The following is a 22112-nucleotide window of genomic DNA, read 5'->3' on the forward strand; positions in this document are numbered from 1 at the left end:
TGCCCCTCTTCCAGGCCAGCTCTCTGCTGTGGCCAGGGAGTGCAGTGGAGGATGGCCCAAGTGCTTGGGCCCTGCACCCCATGGGAGACCAGGAGAAGCACCTGGCTCCTGGCTTCAGATCAGCGCGATGCGCTGGCCGCAGCGCGCTGGCCGCGGCGGCCATTGGAAGGTGAACCAACAGCAAAGGAAGACCTTTCTCTCTGTGTCTCTCTCTCACTGTCCACTCTGCCTGTCAAAATAAATAAAGCATTACATCAAATTACATTTTGGATTTCATCACTACTAAGTTGGTGGGGGTGGGTTAGGAGGCCTCTACCTCACGTGTGCGTGTCCAGATCCAAGGCCCCAGCAGCAGCTCCTGACTCAGGTTCCTCTAATGCAGACTCTGGGAAGCAGCCAGTAGTGGCTCAGGTCATTGAGTCCTTGTTACCCGTATGGGAGACCTGCATTGAATTCCCAGCTCCAGGCTTCAGGCAGTCCCTGCTGCTGCAAGTATTTGGGGGATACACCAGCAGATGGGAGCTTGATACACCTCCGCCTCCACCCCCACCTCCACCTCCATCCCGCTCCCACCCCCACCCCACCCCACCCTCACCTCCACCCCCACCTCCACCCCCACCCACACCCACACCATCACCCCCACCTCCACCCCCACCCACACCTCCACTCTACCCTCACACCTACCCACATTCCCACCTCCACATGCACCTCCACCCCCACCTCCACCCCAAACCCACCCTCACCCCCACCTCCACCCTCACCCCCACCCCCACCCCCACACTCACCCACACCTTCACCTCACTCCCATCTCCACCCCCACCCACACCTTCACCCTACCCTCACCCCCACCCACATCCTCACCTCCACATCCACCTCCACCCTCACCCCTACCTTCACCCCCACCCCCACCCTCACCCCCACCTCCACCCTCACCCCCACCCTCACCTCCACCCACATCCCCACCTCCACATCCACCTCCACCCTCACCCCCACCTCCACCCCACCCTCACCCCCACTCCCACCTTCACCCCCACCCTCACCCCCACCTCCACCCCACCCCACCCTCACCCCACCCCACCTTACCTCCACTCCCACCCCCACCCCACCTCCACCTCCACACACCCCCACCCCCACCCTTTTCCTTTCCCTCATGCTCTCTCTTTCAAAACATGTGTGAAAATCTATTCTCTCTTGTTATACAAATTCCCAAATACTACCCTCTTGCTCTGCTAAGCCTAAATCTTTACTGTCCTGGAAACACTTGCTGACCCCTACTCTGGAGACACACAGCAAAACCAGGTATAATTTGGGGTACACTAGAGCAAAGATGCCAGCAAAACAACCAGGGGAGTCCGAGCGGTGGGATCCCCAGGGGAAGTATGTGTTGGCTGCAGAGTGCCTGTCATTTGAGTTGGGGACTGGTACCAGTGCTCACTTCGGGGTCCGTGGGAACTGTAGAACTGTAGATTTCCACTTTGTGCCCTTTTTTGAAAAAACCTTATGAACCATATGAAAATATATATATTCCAAAAAGTAAAATTTCAGGATTATGCTTCCTCTAGTATCTCCTGGCTGTTGCCCTCTGTGGAGAAAGTTCTGTGCAGGGGCTGAGGGAGGGACCAAGAGTGAGAACCTGAAGCTATCACAGGGACCCCTGGAGGAGACATCCCTGAGGTGGGGACATCCGTGATGGTGAAACCACACCCTGTCCCCTTGGGTGACCACCAGGCTTGTTCCAGCACTTGTGTATTTCAATTTGAAATGCCAAAAGCTGCCATCATAGAAAGCGCACTTACCTGGGCACGCAACTCTAGGGAATGAGCCCTGGGAACATTAGGAGGTGGGCAGAGCTATTCACTAGGCTGTCTATTGGTTTTCCCATGGGTCAATCTGCTCATTCCTCAAATGAAAGAGAGAGCTGGGCTATTGGTCCTCAGCTAGCCACAGGAACTTAGGGAGAGTTTTCAGGGTGGGAATTGACTGTTTCAAACTCCCAGCCCTACCAGCCCAGCATGGCCAACCAAGCACAGGTCTGCCTGTCTGCACACTCCCACAAAATTCAAACCCAAAGAGCCACGTTTTGCAAGTATACCAAGCAAAGAGGTTGGGGACAAGATCCAAATTGATCTACCCCTCCAAAAGGAGTTTAGGGTGAGCATTTGGCACAATGACTAAGCTGCCACTTGTGATACCATCATCCCATATCAGAGTGCCTCTTTCAAGCCCCAACTCCTAGCTTCCAGCGCAGCTTCCTGCCAATGTCCATCCTGAGAGAGAGATAATGGCCAAAATACTTGCGTCTGTGCCACCCACATTGGAAGATCTGGATTGAGTTCCAGGCTCCCGGCTTTGGCCTGGCCCAGCCTTGGTCATTGTGGGCATTGTGGCCAGGCTTGGTTGGGTCAGGCATTTGGGAAGTGACCAGAAGATGGAAGCTCTCTCTGCTGGTCTCTATCTCTGTCTCTCTGCCTTTCAAATAAAAAATATAATTAACTAAATAAATAAAAACTGAAGAAATTTATTTTATAAAAAGGGCGCTGGGGATTTATGGCAGGGTAAGTAGACATGACTGGGCAGAGCTGGTGACAGCAGTTGATAGATAGCAGCAAGAAGGGATGTGGAAAGTCCCTTGGGCATGCACGTTAGCAGACCCTGCTTCCACATGTGCCACATCTTTGCGATGGCCACTGAAACGTGATGGAGGTGTGTGGATCTGCCTGCACAGGCTCCAGCGGCCATCTTAGCTTTGGCTGATTCGGATTGGTTTTGTCAGGCACCCTCCTGAAAGACAGCTCAGCAGAAACTGAGCAAGCACAACTCCTATGGGATAGCAGGTTACTATGCCACAATGCACTGGCACATAACTATTATGGGGTGTTAGTATATTAGGTAGCTAAGGGAAGTTTGCTACTAAGCAAAAGTGGGGAAATTCTTTATGGTTTGGTTTTCAATGGAAAATGGAATTGAAAGGTAAATTTATTTTAGCATTAAAAATTGAAATCTGAGCACACGAAGGGTCTTCAAAAGTTCATGGAAATGCATACGACGAAAAAACTATGCATAAATTTCCAAATTTTTTTGCCCCAAAGCAAACTTATCTTTTAATTCCATTTGCTCACAAATTTTTTGAAATTCCCTTATGAAACTGATATATTTACAACAATACCATAAGAATGAAGTAAAAGTCATGAAGACAAAAGAGCAGTTGGGGTCTTTTTGTGTAAGTTGGACTTGAACACAGCTCTGTGAGGCTGTTGGACTGGCATGTAAGCGGACAATTTTCGTCCCAAAGAAATCAGCGAAGAGGAATGCCGCTAGAAAGACACCCTGGCAAAGGATCCTTCAAGGGAGTGGGCTCAGGTGACTGAAATGCAGCCTCCTGCTAATGTGCATTCTGGGAGACAGAAATGATGGCCCAAATACTTGGGTCCCTGCCACCCACATGGGAGATCTGGATTGAATTTTAGGCTCCTGACTTCAGCCTGGCCCAGCCTTTGTGATTTCAAAAGGAGTAAGAGGATAAATTATGTATACAACTGAAGAAACAGGGGTTGATGTTGTGGTGTAGCAGATTAGCCACATCAGCATCCATAAGGGCACAGGTTCAAATCCCAGCTGCTCCACTTATGATCCGGCTCCCTGCTAATGCACCTGGGGAAAGCAGCAGAAGATGCCCCAAGTACTTGGGCTCCTGCAACCATATGGAAGACCTGGATAAGGATCCTGGCTCCTGGCTCTGGCCTAGCCCAGCCCTGGCTGTTGCCACCATTTGGAAGCAAATCAGCAGATGGAAAATCTCTCATGCTCTCTCTCTCATTCCTTCTCTCTATATAACTCTGTCTTTCAAATAAATAAATCTGTTCAAAAAAACAAAGAAACAAATGTCACTAAAGTGCAGCCCAGGGGCTGGAGTTGTGGCAAAGCAGGTAAAGTCCTTATGGGCGCCTGTTTGAGTCCCAGCTGCTCCATTTCCAATCCAGCTCCCTTCTAACAGCCTGGGAAAATCAGTGGAAGATGGCTAAAGTGTCTGGGCCCTGCCATCCAAGTGGGAGACCCAGGTGAAGCTCCTGGATCCTGGTTTTGGCCTGGCCCAGCCCTGGCCATTATAGCCATTTGGGGAGCGATCCAGCACACAGAAGATCTCTCTCTCTCTCTCTCTCTCTCTAACTCTGACTTCCAAAATAAATAACTACATGTTTAACAAAAGAAAAGAAAGGAAAACCCAAGCTTCGGGCTCACACTTGCTGCTGCTGACTACTCGCCGCCCTGGCCCTCGTGCTCCTTGACTTCCGGCTCAGCCCCGCCTTTGGCTTCTTCTCTCAGCTCTCTGATGCTCCTCTGTGGCCCTGTTGTAGTCTTTCTGGTCTTCACCCAACCCTTGACCTCCACGGCCCTTCTCCCCACCCCGATTCTGTCCTTGGCGCCTCTCCCCTCTGGTCCTCCCAGTGCATACCCCATGTTGGGCAAATCCTCTCACTCCCTAAGACTGATGCCCAGGTCGCTTCCAGAGCTTCAGATGGGTGGACTCAAGCTCTCAGACACTTCAGGCTCCTCACACTCTTTGTGCATGGAAGAGCCAAGGGGAGAGCTTTGTGTGTACCCAGGGGACACTCTCGCCATGTGGGCTCCTGAGACGGACTTTTAGTGACTAGGGAGATAGTACAGCATGGGTTAGAGTTGGTGAGGCCTTACCTGTCACGTTCTCCCTCGGTACCCCAGCAACTTACCCAGCATCTGACACATGCAGATTCTACAAATACACAGTGTCTTCAAAAAGTTCATAGGAATGCATTTTATGGGGGGAAAAAAACTATGCATTGATTTCAAAGTATTTTTGCACCAAAATAAACCTATCTTTTAATTCTATCTTTTCACAAAGAGGTATCCTTGTGTTTGTTGGGGGGAAGAAAGGGAAAAAAGGGCGAGAGAGTGGGAGGTAGGAAGGCAGAGAGAAGAGAGAAAGAAACAACCTTGGCTCACATCCCAGCTGTTTACTAAACCGAATGACCTTGGCCAAATCACTCAGCCTCCTCGGACTGCAGGACACTCAAATGTCCTCCTCTGTAGAGGGAGGCACCCATCTGGCTGCTGTGAGGAGTGAATGAGATCAAAATGTGCAGAATCTTAGCACAGCCTTGACCAAGAACAAGTGGCCCATCACTGGGGTGGAGCCAAGGCCAGGGACATCCGAGCTCCTACTGCGGGTGGCCATGTGCTCCCCGGAAGCCCTCCTGACTCATCCCAGGTACCACTCCCCAACCCGAGAACCCATGTGCTTCATCAAGGGCCAGTCCTGGGCTGAGAAGAGCCAGCCTTGCTCTCTCTGGGAGCATGAGAACCTCTCCTACCACCCAGCACTCTCTGGCCCATGTGGGATGGAGCCGGCAGTGTCTCTAAGCTACGCGACTTACTCTGCAGGCTCTCGGTCTGAATCACCGCCCTTGCCCATCAGCTTCAGAAGATTCTGTCCTCAGCTTTGGGGCAGAATTGCTCTGGCATCAAGAGGAAGCAGGCAGCTTGGGCCGCTGGCTGCCCCACCTATGGATGGGGCCAGGAGCTGGCTGCGTTGGGAACACTCAGCCACACCAGATGAAGGGACACCAAGAACAGCTCCTGCCAAGGTGGGTCAGTGACCTCAGAACACAGCACCATCAGTCTGGTTGCTGACCTCATCATGTGCCGTGGGAAGTGGAGCAGGGTGTATATGTGTGAGCACATGCGTGTGCTCATGTGTGAGCACACACATTGGAGTGATGACACAAGCCAGCAGAGACAGCAGAAGGCAGAGAACACTTAATCCACGGAGAATGTGGGAGCTGGGTGGGTGGGGCTGGAGAGTCATGCATTTGTGCTTTTTAGTGGGACAAAGACATAAGCAAATATAAAAATGCATTATTAAAAGTTTAATGGCAAAATCTTACAGCTCCCATTCATTTCAGAGGGAGAGCAGTCCTCTGGGTCCTTTTCTGTAAGACTGAGAGAAAGCAGCCACCATGTCCTTCTCTGCCTCCAGGCTGATCTGGAGGATGGGCAGATGAGCTGTCTTCCCATAGGACGGAGGGCCACACTGTGTCTGGCACTCTGCCCCATGAGCCTGACTTGGGGCGGGGGCTGGGAGAGTCTGCTCGAGCTGATGTGATAAATTTCCACAGCAGGGCAGCTTCAGCAACAGAAAGTTATGGTCTCACAGGACGCAGCCTTGGCTGCAGGTGGGCCCTTCTCCGAGATGAACTCATGCCGTCTTCCCTGGGTCTGCCTCTGGGTTGAAACTTCTTCTTATAAGGACACCAGTCATATGATGACCTCATCATAGTTTGATTACCCTGGGGAGGGTGTTTAGTCTAGCTGTTAAGATGCTGGTTAGGATTGCCCACATCCCACCCTGGAGTGCCTGGGTTCAACAGCTGCCAATGGCTCCTGATTCCAGCTTCCCACCAAGGCAAGCGCAGGCTGCAGCAGGTTTAGCTTAAGTCGTTGGGTCTACACCTGGAGGACCCAGATTGGATTCTCGGTTCCTGGCTCCCGGTTTTGGCCCCAGGACTAGTCATCTGGGGAGAGAACCAGCAGATGAGATTTCTCTCTCTCTCTCTCTCTCTCTCTCTCTCTCTCTCTCTCTCTCTCTTTCTCTCTCCCCCTCTCAAATAATTAATTACCTCTTTAAAGACCCAATCTCCAAGTGCAGCCATATTCTGTGATATTGGGGTGTGGGTGGTTAGAGCATCGGCATATGAATTCAGGAGGCACTATTCAGTCCATAGCAGAAGGCATTATTTCTGAAAGATAAACCCACATAAATGCCCTAAGTGCCAAACAGAATTATCCACTGCTACGGAAACTGAGCAGCACCAGGGGCACATCCTAGCCTGGTTTCCCCAAGCCCTCCTGGGCAGCGTGGTGGCCAGCGGTGGGGAACTATGGTGGGGAGGCAAGAGGTGAGCCCAGTTTCCAGGGACACTGACCGTGGAAGGGATCCTTCTGGACCTGAGAAGATGGTGGCACCTTCTGCTACAGGCACCCGACCCTCTGCAGGAAGAACTCACACAAACAACCGCTACACGCAGTGCTTCCATTTAAAGGCATGTTTACAAACACTGGATTTCTGCTTCCTGGACAGACTCGGCAGCAGCAACACCACAGCCCTTTCTGTATGCAACAGAAGTCAGAGCCCGGTGGTCCTCTGAAGTACTTCCTAGCACAGACAGAACAAGCAGGTGTGAAACTCCAATTCATGTAGTCAAACCTCTGAAAGGCCTTAACTCACAAAGCAATTTCACTTCCTGTAAATTCAAAGTCCCTCAGAACAATGATTGCTCCAGTGTTCTGTGACTCTAATTGGTGTCAGTGAGAGCGACGGAGGCAGTAAATGTTCTATTTTCTCCTTCCTTCATTCGCTCATTCAACAAGTATTGCTGCATCCCCTACCATGTGCTAGGTGCTTGTGGTGAGGGGTGAGGGGATCAGAGGAGACTGCCTGGAGGGGGAAGTATTTGATTGCCCTGAAAAAGGGCCAAGATTTTGATGGGCAGAGGAATTCCGGGTAGAAGGAAAGACATGAATATAAGACAAGAAACAGGAAAGACAAACCATACTTAGGGTCGATGTCTCCTGGGAACTGAGAAACGATTATATAAGGAAGGAGTAGCTGTCACTCAAGTCCCATAGGTAAGAATTTCATTGTTGAGTACTTGGTGCCTGCCACACAGGTGGGAGGCCTAGACTGAGTTCTGGTATCCTGGCTTTGCCTGGGCTAGACCTGATTGTGGCAGGCATTTGGGAAGTAAACCAGTGGATGGAACATTTCTCTCCATCTCTATCTGTTTCTGGCTCTGTCTCGTGTGTGTATGTGTGTGTGTGTGTGTGTTTTCAAATAAACTTAAAAAAACTTTAAGTCAATAATAAAAGAATAAAAATTCTTAGCTGTGCCCGGGAGGGAGGGAGAGCCCCACCTTGCCATCTGTCCTTTTCCTGCAGTGGACTTGAACTCTGCTTTTGAGGACTTGAGCTGAAGAACAGGGAGGAAGGCAGAACGTTCTTCCTTCCGGGGAGAGGATGGAGGGCGGAAGGAAACTGATTCCGAGCCGCTTTGACTATAAACAGCACAAGGAGCCGTCTGGTTGAAATCCCTGCAGCCCTCGCTTTGAGCCATTGCAGTGGGCGTTTGCATTTGCATGCCAGTGTGGGGAAAGTGAGTTGACTGCCTATTTTTGAGCATCTAAAGCTGTCACCGGTTGAATGATGTTGTTTGTATACCATTCATACACAGGATGAGTGTTACTGCTCACACAGCTACTTCCTGTTGAGCACTGATGGAGGAGCCAAGGGCAGCTTATTTATCTCTCTCGTGATGGCCTTTGGGACAGGAGCGAGGGCTCCTGTGAGACCCCCTGAAGCTGGACCACAACATTACCTCCTGAAGTATGCAGGGCCAAGGGACAAGGAAGAGAGGGGTCTGCAGCTGCCCAGCTGTTCCTGAGCTAGGGAGTTGGAGGGGAGTGACTGGTCCTGGTACAGATGGATCACTGGAGTAAGTAGGGACTTCTGGTCCAATCCTGTCAACCAGGCAGCACCTTCTCACTTGTCTGTGAGATTCAGGTTTTTGGGGGGCACCCAATAAATAGTAAAGGGAAACTTGTAAAATGTTACTTCCCTTCTAGAGTATGTAGGAAAAATATGGTCTCTTTGTGCCAAGGGCATGAATGAGGTGCCGCCAGGTTAAAAAGACCTACTTATGCTGAGCAGGCAAGTTGTGCTGAGAATTCAACACGCCACTGGGGCTGGATGTTTGGCACAGCAGGTAAACTACCAGGTAGGATGCCCGCAGACCATATTGCCTGAGCCCCAACTCCACTCCCAACTTCAGCTTCCTGCTGATCCTCACCCTGGGAAGCAGCAGGTGATGGCTTAAGTAGCTGATTCCCTGCCACCCACATTGAAGACCTGGATTGAGCTCCCAGTTCCTGGCTTCAACCTAGCTGGCCCAGAGCTAGCCACTGTGGGCATTTAAGGAGAAAATCAGTGGATGGAAGCTCTCTCTGTCTCTCAATGTCTGCTTCTCCAAAAAAAAAAAAATTGCTTTAAAAGGAAACTACACGAAGTACAGATTTTCTGATAGTGTCTTTGCCAATGAATGCTGAGCTTGGGAGAAAAGAAATATAAAAATATTAGCACTAGAATGAAAGGAACTAAAGACATGGTCATTGAATACAACATGTGACTGAATCTCCCACCAGGCAGAACAAAACTGTGAAAAGCATCACTGGATCCTAGACCGTTATCAAAGCTATGATGAGATCCCACTTCACATTCCACGAGGATGGCTGTTACCCAAAGCAGTCACTACCGAGTACTGACAGGGTAGGGAGGGCAAAGGGCCTTCACACATTGCTGGTGGGGATGGAAAACAGTCTGGTGCTCCTCAAAGAGCTAAACATGGAATTATCATTTGGTCCAGAAATTCCACACATGGGTAGGAAAGCATGTGTCCATACAAAAACCTGTACACTCATGTTTGTCAGGATTATTCATGATGGGCAAACACCCACCTGCTGATTAGGAGATAAATAAATGCAGCACATCCTTACAACGGAATATGATTCAGCCCTGCATAGAGCTATCAAGCCATGAACAGCCCCAGAGGACCTTCGAATGCATATTGCTAAGTAAAAGAAACCAATCTGACAAGGCTCTATCATGTAGGATTCCACCTGTGTGACATTCTGGAAAAGGCAAAACTCCGGAGACAGTGAAAAGATCAGAGGTTACCTGAGGACGAAGAGGAGGGAGGGATGAGCAGGCGGAGCACAAGGGATGTGTAGGACATGGAAAATGGAGGAGTTGAGCAAAGGGGAGGCACAGAAACAAAGGCAGGGAATCTGAAAGCATTCATTCTCTCCAGCTTGTTTTTCAGAGAATGTTCCAGAAGACCTTATCTTGCAACATTGTAGCCAGAGGAAGCCAGACCCCCCAACACACACACACCACCACCACCAAGGAAAGCTACAAGAGACAAATGTGAGTTAGATTCTTGAATATACAATATATAACGGTGTGAATGGCCAGCAGGGAGTGCCCTCCTGCTCCCCTTTTCTGCATCCTGGAGGCGCCCCTGACCTTGCTGTGAAAGCCCTGGCTAGCTACTTCTCAGAGAGGGAGTTTCTTTAGAGAACTCTATTTTCCCAGTGTCTCCCTTTCTTATTACTAAGTAGACAGATAAAGCTTTCCCTGGAACAATTCCCACTGGAAGCTGATTATTTGGTGACTCCCCAAGTGAACAGGCCCCTTGTGTCTGCTAACAACCTACCCTCTGTGCTCTAACGGAGGGCACATGTCATTGACACTTGCCGACCATGAACTTCCGCTGTTAATGTGGTTTCATCATTTCTAACAAATGCACGATCCCCCGCACAGCGATGTGGGAAGTTGATGGTGGAACAATCTGCGTATGTGTGCGTGCAGAGGGTGGATGGGAACTCTGCCCTTGTCACTCAATTCTACTGTGAACCTAAAACTGCTATGAAAAATATATTTACAAAGAAAGGGTAGTGTGAGCATTTGGCATAGTGCTTGGGTCACTGCCTGGGACGACTGCAGCCCATTTTGGAGTCCCTAGGTTTGAGGCCCAGCTCTGCATCCAATTCTAGCTTCTCCCTAATGCACACCCTAGGAAGCAGCAGGGCATGACTCAAGTGCTTGAATCCCCACCTCCCATGTGGGATACGCAGACTGAATTTCAGGCTCCTGGCTTCAGCCTGGCCCTCCCCTGGCTATTGAGGACATTTGGAGAAGGAACTGGTTGAAGATCTCTGTCTCTTTGCTTTCCAAATAAGACTTTTTTAAATGAATAAATAAATAGTTGTAAAGAGAGAAGAAGGGGCTCTCAAGCATGAGAACATGGGCAGCTTTTAGAAGCTGGAGAAGGCAAGGAAATGGGGTCCCCTGGAGCTCCAGAAGGCACAGGGCCCTGCCCATGTCTCAACTGGAGCAGAGACCCAGCTGGAACCCTGACTCCACACCTGCAACATGACATATGCATGTCTTTGAAACCACCAAGTTTGTGGCAATTTGTTACAGCAAACACACAAAACTAATGCAATAGCATTGTTTTGATAAATGCACCACGGTTATGTAAAATGATAATAGCAGAAGCTGGAAGAAGACTATGCAGGATGCCTCTGTACTGTTTTTGGAATGCTTTTGCAAAGATGGGGCTGGCATTGTGGTGCAGCAGGTTAAGCCACTGCCTGAGACACTTGCATCCTATATGAGTGCTGGTTCAAGTCCCACCTTCTCAGCTTCCCACCCAGCTCCCTGCTAATGCACCTGGGACAATGGTAGAAGATGGCCCAAGTACTCGGGCCCCTGCCAACCACGTGGGAGATCCGGATGGAGTTCCAGGATCCTTGCTCTGGACTGGCCCAGCCAGGACCATTGCAGCCATTTGAGGAATGAACCAGTGGTTGGAAATCCGTCTGTCTGTTTCTCCTTCTCTCTCTGTCTTTGAAAGAAAGACTTCGTATTTGAAAGAAAGCAGGCATATTGAATTAAGGCCCAGCCTAATGACCTAAATCTAACTTGATTATTTCTTTTCTTTTTTTTTTCGGTTCTCAAGGAACTTTATTCGTGAAGGCAGAAGGAAAGGGTCAGGGGAGAGGAGAAAGGAGGAGGAGGAGAAGCCTAACTTGATTATTTCTATGTAGATACTACACCATCTTATATGAAGGACTTGTGTATCTATCCATCATTCATGTGCTTGCACTTTGGGAGGCAGACTTGGGAGACAGGGGCGCAGAACCCATGAAACTGGCACCGATGAGAAACCAAGTGTTGGCCACCACAGGCAACTCCTTTGAAATCTGAGCTGGCAGACCAAAGCCTATGCATTATCACTTCTCCCATTTCCTCCAACCCATGTTCCCTGAGTTCACAAAGAAGGATGACCTTGACCACCAGATCTGTTTTCCAGTCTGATCATATCCAGCCAAGGCAAGGGACCTTGCCATGATTTGTGCAAGTGAGGAGCTGAGACAGGCGCCCTGGAGTCTCCAGGCTTCTCAGGCACCAGAAGCAAACAAGTGTCTGGGAGGACAGAGGACAGAGCCATTTAGGAGCGAACTTCCACCTCCTCCTGCAGCCAGACTTGAAAGAAAAGCCCCCCTTCTCTTCCTCATCCCCTACCAACCTCTAAAAGCCCAGTAATTGTCCCAGACACTCCCTCCTCCACAGATAGATAAATAATAGTGGAATCATTAGCGGGCACAAGCTGCCTGGCTCAAGACTGCATTTCTCCATCAAGCCGCAGAGCATGGTCAGAGGGAGGTGGTCAACTTCAGGGCCCTAAGAAAGGAGGCACCTGTCTCCCATGCCCCTCCCAGCTACTGCCTCCTTTTGGAAGGTGGATGTGGCTGAGAGCTATGGGAAGGAGGGTGGTGCTTGGAAAACTCAGAGCTCAAAGAGGGCAGCCTGGGCCCCTTGGGCGTCCTGGGAGCAGCACCCAGTTCAAACCGCACACATGGGAGGAACACCCTGCCCTCTGTGGGAGCCATCTGGAGTTCATACCAGTGGGACCCACATCCTGACAGAGAATTCATGAATCCAGCATAATGTCGTCTCACCTTCCACTCCGGCTGCCGGCGCCAGGCAGCAAGGTATACCGTGGATAGGCCATCAGCTCTGGGGTCAGATGGAGTCCGGCTCTGTCGTTCCCTCACCGTCTCAGGCCGCCAGGGCTGTGCTGACAAAGGGCCATGGAGTGGACAGCGTAAATAGGAGTGGACTGTCTCATGCTTATGGGACCTGGGAGTCAGAGATCAAAGTCTCGGCAGGGCCACCCTCTCTCCCTGGTCTGCTCCAGGCCCCTCTCCTTGGCTTCCAGCAGCTTCTTGACTTGGAGGCACCACATCTGACCACTGTTCACTTCCTCGCATGGTGCTCTCCCTGTGTCTTTTCACATTGCCTCCCCTCTGTCTCTGGTTCCAAATTCTCCCACCCTTTTTAAAAATTTTTATTTTTTTTATAGGAGAGAAAGAGAGAGAGAGAGAGAGAGAGAGAGAGAGAGAGAGAGAGAAAGGTCTTCCTTCTGTTGGTTCATTCCCCAAATGGCTGCCATGACCGGCGCACTGCACCAATCTGAAGCCAAGAGCCAGGTACTTCCTCCTGGGCTCCCATGCAGGTGCAGGGCCCAAACACCTGGGCCATCCTCCACTGCCTTCCTGGGCCACAGCAGAGAGCTGGCCTGGAAGAGGAGCAACCGGGACAGAATCCGGCACCCCAACCGGGACTAGAACCCAGGGTGCAGGTGCCGCAGGTGGAAGATTAGCTTGGTAAGCCGTGGCGCCCAACTAAAATTTTTGATTGATGTATTTGAAAGGCAGAGAGAGAGAGAGAGAGAGAGAGAGAGAATCTCCCATCTGCTGGTTCACTTGCCAAATGCCCACAATACCCAGAGCTGGGCCAGGCTGAAACCAGGAGCCTGGAACTTTTTCCGTATATCCCATGTGTGTGCTAGGGACCAACCACTTGCGCCATCTCCTGCTCCCTCCCAGGGTGTGCGTTATCAGGAAGCTAGAATGGAGAATAGAACCAGGATTCAAACCCAGACATTCTAATACAGTTTGCAAGGCATCCCAAGCAGAGGCTTAACTGCTCCCTTAAAAAAAAATGAGAAGGAAGTAGTTATTTTTATCGTTACTTCCATCTTTAAAATTTGTTTCTTTGTTTTTTAATTTGAAATACAAACAGAGGGGCCGGCTCTGTGGTACAGCAGGTTAAAGCCCTGGTCTGAAATGCCAGCATCCCATATGGGCATCAGTTCAAGTCCCGGCTGCTCCTCTTCTGATCCAGCTCTCTGCTATGGCCTGAGAAAGCAGTAGAAGATGGCCCAAGTCCTTGGGCCCCTGCACCCATGTGGGAGACCTGGAAGAAGCTCCTGGCTCCTGGATTCAGATCGGCGTAGCTCCGGCCGTTGCAGCCATTTAGGGAGTGTACCAGTGGATGGAAGACCTCTCTCTCTGTCTCTACCTCTCTAACTCTTTCAAATAAATAAAAATGAATCTTTTTTTAAAAAAAGAAAGAAAGAAAGAAAGAAAGAAAGAAAGAAAGAAAGAAAGAAAGAAAGAAAGAAAGAAAAAAAGAAAGGAAGGAAGGAAGGAAGGAAGGAAGGAAGGAAGGAAGGAAGGAAGGAAGGAAGGAAGAAAGAAAGAAAGAAAGAAAGAAATACAGGCCCGCGCCGTGGCTCACTAGGCTAATCCTCTGCCTGCAGTGCCGGCACACCGGGTTCTAGTCCCGGTTGGGGCACTGGATTCTGTCCCAGTTGCCCCTCTTCCAGTCCAGCTCTCTGCTATGGCCCAAGTGCTTGGGCCCTGCACCTGCATGGGAGACCAGGAGAAGCACCTGGCTCCTGGTTTCAGATCAGCGTGGTGCGCCGGCCGCAGCGCGCCGACCGCAGCGGCCATTGTGGGGTGAACCAACAGTAAAGGAAGACCTTTCTCCCTGTCTCTCTCTCTCTCACTGTCCACTCTGCCTGTCAAAAAAAAAAAAAAAATACAAAAAGAGACAGAGAGTTCCTGTCTGCTGATTCACTCCCAAATGCCCACAATGGCAAGGGGGCTGAAACCAGGAGCCAGCAACTCAATCCAGGTGTCTTGCAAGAGTGGGAAGGAGCTGGAGTTGGGAATCAGTCAGGAACTCCAATGTGGGACATGAGTTTCTTAACTGCTCTGCTAAACAATCATCCCTACATTTCCCCTGTTTATAAGGAAATCAGCCATTTTGGCTGAAAGCCCATCCGAGTGACCTCATTCTTGATTATTTGTGTAATCTATCTTCAAATAAGGTCACATTCTGGGGTTCTGAGGATTAGGAATCCAACATATCTATTTAGGGAAACATAAGTCAACCCATCACACAAACTCTCTTCACCAACAGATGGTGGGTTTGTTAACTTCACATCTTAAAATCTCAGTTTCCCAATGAGAGTCCCCAGGGAACATGTTGACCATTGTGGACTTTACCTGCAAAGGTAGGTGCCCCTCGCATCAGCCAATCATCACAGTAAAGGCGTGCTTTTGCCATTTCTTCTGGCTACCCTCGAACTCCTTTCATCTAGGACCTGGAGGGAGCCTTCACCTTATGAGTCTGGCTGGAACACAGGGCATATGTACCACAATGACGCTGAAAATCACACATACTCAACTTTCTCAGCTTCCTTTACAGCTACACAGCCCCAGCTGTGGTTCTCTAGCTCTTGCTGGGATTCTGGGAGCTCCTCAATAGCCTTTGATTAAAAATCTCTTTTGTACTAAATCAAACAGAGTTGAAGTAAGCACCATACAATATTCCAAGTCAATATGGCTGGTTAGGAGAGCGATGCTAGCTTCCAGATGACAGACAAGAACATATTAGGATAGAGCTGACACTGAAGCAATACTGTAGAGTGGCTTTCAAATCAGTTACACTTGGATGTAAGTCTCAGCTGAACCACGGATGAGCTGAGAGACTGGGGACGTTGGTTAGCCTTTCTGAGATTCATTTAGCTCATCTGTCAAATGGTGATAGTAAATTGTGATAGTGAGCTACTTCACAGAATTTTGGGGGAGACAACACACCTAAAATTGCTCCTTGTACTGAATGGTTCATTTTATGTGTCAACTTGACTGGGCTACAGGGTGCCCAGGTATTTGCTCAAGCATTATCCTGGTGTATCTGTGAGGGAGTATGGGAGTGACATTAACAGTCAATGGACAGTAGAGCAGAGAGTCCTCCATAATGTGGGTGTGTTTCTTTTTTTATTAAATAGTTATTTATTTATGTGAAAGTCAGAGTTACACAAAGAAAGAAGGAGAGGCAGAAAGAGAGAGAAGTCTTCTATCCACTGGTTCACTCCCCAGTTGGCCACGATGGCTGGAGCTGAGCCAATCCAAAGCCAGGAGCCAGGAGCCAGGAACTTCTTTCTGGTCTCCCATGCAGGTGCAGGGGCCCAAGGAATTGGACCATATTCTACTGCTTTCCCAAGCCAACTGGGAAAGCTGGATCGGAAGTGGAGCAATCAGGACTCGAACTGGCACCCATATGGGATGCCAGCACTGCAGGCGACGGCTTTACCTGCTACACCACAGCGTCAACCCCAAATGCGTTTCTTCCAATCAACTGAACGCCTGGGCTGAGCAAAAAGTTGACTTCCCTCAAGCAAAAGGGAGTTCTGTCAGCAGATAGTCCTTGGATTCAAAATATACCATCAGCCCTCCTGGGGTCTCCGGCCTTCTGACTGCACATCTTGAGACATGTCAGTCTCTCTAATTATATGAGCCAATTCTTTATAACAAATCCCTTTCTATATCTACCTCGGTGTCTGTACCTACACTAATATCAGTGTAGGTGGAGATACAGACAACTCTTTTTGGATCTGTTTCTCTGGAGAAAGCTGACTAATGCACTGTAATACATGGAGCAATTGTGCAATACTTGGTAACGATGGCAACTGCTGTTGTTGTGGGCTCTATTTTTATACCGCAAACAATGCAACCAGCACACAGGCCCCAACCATTGCGGTAGAATCTTCATCTTCTCCCCTAGGCTGGGGAAATTCATCGGCCGTTCTTTGGATATCCTAAGCCTGTTCCCTCTCTCTTGTCTCTCCCAGCATTGGCCACAGGTGCCTGTGCATACACACACACACACACAGACATGCAATTCCTGGAGACAATTCTGGATCAGATTTGTGGGCAGGGATGCTTTCAGCTCCTGAATGTGAGCTGTGAATTTCTGCACCTGGCCTCTTTTCCTTTCTGTAGTAAACCATTCATCCACCTCGCTCTTGGGCTACGGGGATGACAATCAGTCCTCCTGCTACTGCTCCACCCCATAGGGCTAACATGCTGCCTCAGAGGGGAGCAAGTGCATGAATCACCAGCAGCTGCCTCTCGAGCTCCAGCTACAGGAGTATCTGAGGAGAGAACCCAGCCAGTGGGAGGGTGGCCCTGGGGCATGCTGACCTAGTGTCCTACCAGGTCACATCCCCTGACCACTGTCCACACCCCAGGGTGGCTAGAGTCATCTGGTCACAGGAGAGGTGTGGATGCTGCCCAGTGAGGTCAACCCAGCCAGCACACAGTCCCTCAGCATCCCCAACTTCATCCTGAGCCTCCATGCATGTGTGGCTGCCCCAGGAAGCATGAGGTGAGTTCACACCGGGGTCTTGCTCGCAAGCTTCAAACCTGAGATGCGTGCCATCGGTACCCACCAAGGAGCCATTCCTCTCCCACCCCTCAAAGTCACAGCAATGGGATCCCTGGGATTGGGCCCAAGAATCTGCATTTTTAACAAGTTCCCCAAAAGATGATGACACTTCCAGAGGCCTGTCCTGAGGAAACAGGCCAGAGCAGAGGAGACGCCTTGTCTCTCCCCCAGCCAGGCCTCCTGATTTCTGGGCTCTGGTAACACCTGGCCACTGCTTGGCTTCTTTGATTCTCAGTTGCTTCATCTGAGACATGGATGTGTTGATACTTCTACCTCAATGGGTCACTGAAGAAGGTGCCCAGCAGTGTGGGAAGAATCATTACTGATTTGGGAGCATGCTTTCAAAGCCCAGTGACCGCCATGGAGTTGCTGGGAGAGTATGTGGGCCAGGACAGGAAGCCACAGAGGCTGTGGGTGTCTTTTGAGTCACCAGGTGATGCCGTGAGGCATGGCCCAGAGAAGGGAGCTGGAAATCCACTCCTGGGCCCACTAGTGCAGCCACAGGTACAGGACCCGGTGGCAGTGGCAAAGAAGACAATGCAGAAGTCGGAAATAACCTCACAGAGAGAGTTCAGGTGAACCATCTGCAAACAGCCAACACCAGCATCATAATAGTAGAGTTTATGAAATTTTTAAAAATGCTACCTCTATCCTCTATCCTATGAGTGACATCTAAGGAAGACTTGCTCTCTTATTGGGAAAGGCATTTATTTGGTTGCCTCGCACAATTTTGCCAAAGAGAAAACTGTGTCTACTGAGGAAAGATAAAAGAAGTGTTTAGAAATGATGTTTGTTTTCTCAAGTGAGAAATAAAATTCAGGCCATGGAAATAAAATAGAATACTAAATTTGGGCTGTGGTACTATAATGGATTACTTGATAATGTATAAAACCTCTAAATGGGCTACTGAATTTTTATTTTCTCTTTTTAAAATAGCTGTTGCATTGAGATGTCTATACCTTTAGCTTCTTATAAAAAGTACAGGTAATGGGCAGTGATATTTTCAAGGAGGACAGATGTCCAAATCTGTTTCCTGTAACCCCCGATCCACTTTCCCATAGGTATTGGCATGTCTGGGTGGTCATCCAAATCTCTGTTCCCCATAGGTGTTGACGTGTCTGGGTAGGTGTCCTGTTCTCGATTTTCTGCCACCCCCCATTCAAATTCCCCATAAGTGTGATCTCAAGTTCCTCATGGTGGTCCTGAGCCCCGCAGGCTGCAGCTAAGCCCACTGACGCTGTAACTGTTAGTACATGAGGCTGCTGAACCTATGAATATTGTAGAAACCTGGATCAGATGCTCAGTCTTGGGAAGTCACTCCACTGGGCCCAGCTACTTAATAAACTGCTGCTGCTGATCCTCCTGTTGGAACGAAGGGAATTTCTCCAATGCAGCTTTCTGCAACACCGTATGGGCAGCAGGGACCCAATCACTTGAGCCATTATCCACTGGCTCCCAGGGCACACGTGAGTGGGAAGCTGGAATGAGGAATGGAGTCAGGACAAACCGAGACACTTGGTTATGGGATTCGGGCATCTTAACCAAGCCAAATTCCTTCCCTGTTCTAATTTAAATAAAGCATGCTGGTAGGCAACAGCAGTAAATCTTTTACAGATGTAACTGATTAATCGTCAACTGAGCACATGCCTCAGTGAATATCGCATTTAACAATTTGTAAGGTAAGAAATATCCTTTCCCTGGAAGGGACACTTCCACAGTCTTTGGAGAGATTTTTCTCCACTCGCTCACTTAAGCCTATGATGCTCACCCTCCGTAGATTTTGTCCACTATTCAGGTGAAGTCGAGTATGAAGTCACACTTCACTCACAGAGCTGCATGAGCTGCACCTGTAGGGCTGGCCTGGGCTCCTGCGGAAGGCAGGCCATGGTGATACTTAGCACACTGCTCCACAGGAAGTGGGTGTTCAATGACTGTGACATCAAATCATGAGAATCATCATTGGCAAAGCCTTTCTCAACATAAGAGGAAGACTGAAAGCACTATTTTGTTCAAGTAGCCTTCTCTAGAAAATGTTTGTGTTCCAATTAAAGGCGGGGAAAAGAGTCCCCTCCATGAGTTTGACAGAGGAAACAGATATAGATTCATAGCCCTGTATTCATGAGCAATATAGACACAGCATGGGAACATGTAATTTCTCTAATGGTTAGCTTAGCAAGTATTTTGGAGGTTCCTGCTGTGTACTTGCTAGAGTTTGAACGTGATTTGGTTCCCCAGCTCATGCATTTACACTCCAAAACCTTAGGTTAATGGTTAGTGGATTAATGGTTGATAGATTAAGACCTAGTTGGCTGGTGCTGTGGCATAGTGGGTAAAGCCTCTGCCTGCAGTGCCAGCATCCCATTTGGGTGCCGGTTCGAGTCCCGGCTGCTCCACTTTCAATCCCGCCCTCTGCAATAGCCTGGGAAAGCAATAGAAGATGGCCCAAGTACTTGGGCCCCTGAACCTATATGGGAGACCTGGAGGAAGCTCCTGGCTCCTGGCTTCAGGTCGGCACACCTCCGGCCATTGTGGCCAATTGAGGACTGAACCAGCAGATGGAAGACCTCTCTGGGGCTGGCGCTATGGTGCAGTGGGTTAAAGCCCCAGGCTACTGCACCGGCATCCCATATGGGCACCGGTTCTAGTCCCAGCTGCTCCTCTTCTGATACAGCTCTCTGCTATGGCCTGGGAAAGCAGTGGAGGATGGCCCAAGTCCTTGGGCCCCTGCACCCACATGGGAGACCTGGAAGAAGCTCCTGGCTCCTGGCTTCAGATCAGCTCAGCTCTGGTCATTGCAGTCATTTGAGGAATGTACCATCAGAATGGAAGACCTCTCTCTCTGGCTCTACTTCTCTCTATAACTCTGTCTTTCAAATAAATAAAAATAATCCTTAAAAAAAAAAAAGACCTCTCCTGCCTTTCCTTCTCTCTTTGTGTAACTCCAACTTTCAAATAAATAAATAAATCTTTTTTTAAAAAAGAAAGAAAGAAAAATCTTTACAACAACAACAAAATATCCCACCTTTGGGGGCGAGATCAAACAGTAAGCATAGCTGGTTAATCACACAAAATATCTTGCATTGTAAAGTTGACTTGGTAATTTTGTATAATGTAGAGTTGAAATTGCAATAGGCACAAGGAGCAAAACACCTCTTCTGGCCCCAAATTAACAACTGCATCATCATCTTGTCTTTCCTATTGGCTCTATTGTTTGCCACCGCCTTCTACGGATAGTTATTTTCATTCATTTCTCCAAATAGATATTAATAAACTTTAGAATTTCCATTGTGTCCTTCACTTCAACAGAAGCAAAACAAGCTTATTTTCTTCTAGTGTAATTGATTTGTTTTTCTATTATCCCAGTTCGGCTTTCATGGGTTGCATGTGAAGTGCAGAATGCTTGCAGATGTTCAATTTAGCCACTTGGATCTCATCCATTTCTCTAGGACTACACTGACTGCGAAATTAATGAAATCATTCTGCGGCATTTGCAAGTGGAATTAGCAACTGAACCAAGGCCACAGGGCACTGAGCAGTGACAATGGAGGCTTGGGGATTTCAGGGACAGATCCTACAACAGAGGCAGGGATGAGAGAGCTGTGTTCCCACCTCCCTCTTGACGATGGATGTCAGGTGTCACATCAGTGAAGACATTGCAGAGGTAAAGCAAAACTTGGGTAAAAATGCGCAGACTCCGTCCTTTCCATCCGAGCTGCTGGTGTTCTTCCCGGTGTTTCCAGAGTTCGGCCCTGGCAGAAAACTGACACCTGAGGCTCTGGCGGGTCTGTCCTCCTTGTTTTTGAATGAAAGGGAGGTTGGCTTAGAACTCAGCTTCCCCTAGAAGTCTTCTTCAATACCCAGCCAAGGCCAAATCCTAAATCCAACAACTTCCAGTCCAAACCACCTGCTGGCAACTCCATGCAGATCTCTTCAAACTCCAGGGCAACCATGCCGAGTCTTCCAGATGGTCCCTAAGCACTATGAGCCCCCAAGAGACTCTACTGCTAGCTAGCAGAGGCCAGGAAAGAGAGACAGCAAGCAAGAACCTCTCTCCAAGAGCAGAGAGGCAGCTTCTGTGCTGGGCCGGTGCTGAAGCCCTGGGAACAAAGGAAGCCATGAGACCCTAGAAATCTGTCATTTGTGGTGCCACACAGCATGGAGGATTTCGCTGTGCCTAACCCATAGCACTCCCACTCTATGGGCAAGCACTCAATGAGAGACTTGGAATACAAAGTCCTTAAACAGAGTGACTGAAAAAGTGGAATTGAAAGATAAGTGGCAGCACCATGGCTCACTTGGCTAATCCTCTGCCTGCGGCGCTGGCACCCCAGGTTCTAGTCCCGGTTGGGGCACTGGATTCTACCCGGTTGCTCCTCTTCCAGTCCAGCTCTCTGCTGTGGCCCAGGAAGGCAGTGGAGGGATGACCCAAGTGCTTGGGCCCTGCACCCACATGGGAGACCAGGAGAACCTGGCTCCTGGCTTCGGATCAGTGCAGCGCACCAGCCACAGTGCGCCAGCCGTAGCGGCCATTTGGGGAGTGAATCAACAGAAGAAAGACCTTTCTCTCTCTCTCTCTGTCTAACTTTAATTGTCAAAAAAAAAAAAAAAAAAAAAAAAAAGAAGAAAAGAAAAGATAAGCTTATGTTACTGAAGAAAATTTGTTAAATCCATGCATAATTTTGTTGTAATATGCAGTTTTATGAATTGTTTGAAGACCTTTGGTATGCAAGGATTTCAAAATTGCTTTGCACCAAAATAAATGCATCATTTTATTCTTATTATTTAATTGAGAAGCACACAGAGAGAGAGACAGACAGAACTCCCATTGGTTCACTCTGTAAATGCCTACAATGGCCAGGGATGGGCCAAGTAGGAGCCAG

The sequence above is a fragment of the Lepus europaeus genome, chromosome 6 (assembly GCF_033115175.1).
Source record: "Lepus europaeus isolate LE1 chromosome 6, mLepTim1.pri, whole genome shotgun sequence".
NCBI classification, from domain to species: Eukaryota; Metazoa; Chordata; class Mammalia; order Lagomorpha; family Leporidae; genus Lepus; species Lepus europaeus.